A 449-nucleotide genomic window follows, 5' to 3' on the forward strand; every position below is an offset into this window, starting at 1 on the left:
AAATTTATGATTTCAAACATATAATAAACTTTACAAAATAAAGAACTATATGGTTTTGATCATGTTAATTCAAGATTAGGATGACTAATATACAAATTCAGAAGAACACTTAGCAACATTAGAGAGTTATGTCGGCACAGAAGAAGCAGACCTCGTTGTGACATAACCATATTTTAATTGCAGCATCAATCATGAGTTATGACACGTACTCTTGTTCATGTTTGCTAGCTACTGATGATGTCCTCTGAAAAACCATATCGGAAAATATTAAATAATTAATGCACTGTATAATGCTTCTTTTTGCTCCATTTTAATATCTATATAGCTAAGCTAAGATAACATAAAAATATATAATAGGTTGTCAGTACCTGCCAGAGTTGATCCAGCTTGTCCTAACACCTTACCCAAATTGGACACAGGCCGCCCCCTTAATCTGAGGGCCAAGCACA

This window comes from Theobroma umbraticum, unplaced genomic scaffold (genome assembly GCF_002168275.2).
Source record: "Theobroma umbraticum cultivar Fairchild unplaced genomic scaffold, ASM216827v3 scaffold_51.0, whole genome shotgun sequence".
Classification (NCBI taxonomy): Eukaryota; Viridiplantae; Streptophyta; class Magnoliopsida; order Malvales; family Malvaceae; genus Theobroma; species Theobroma umbraticum.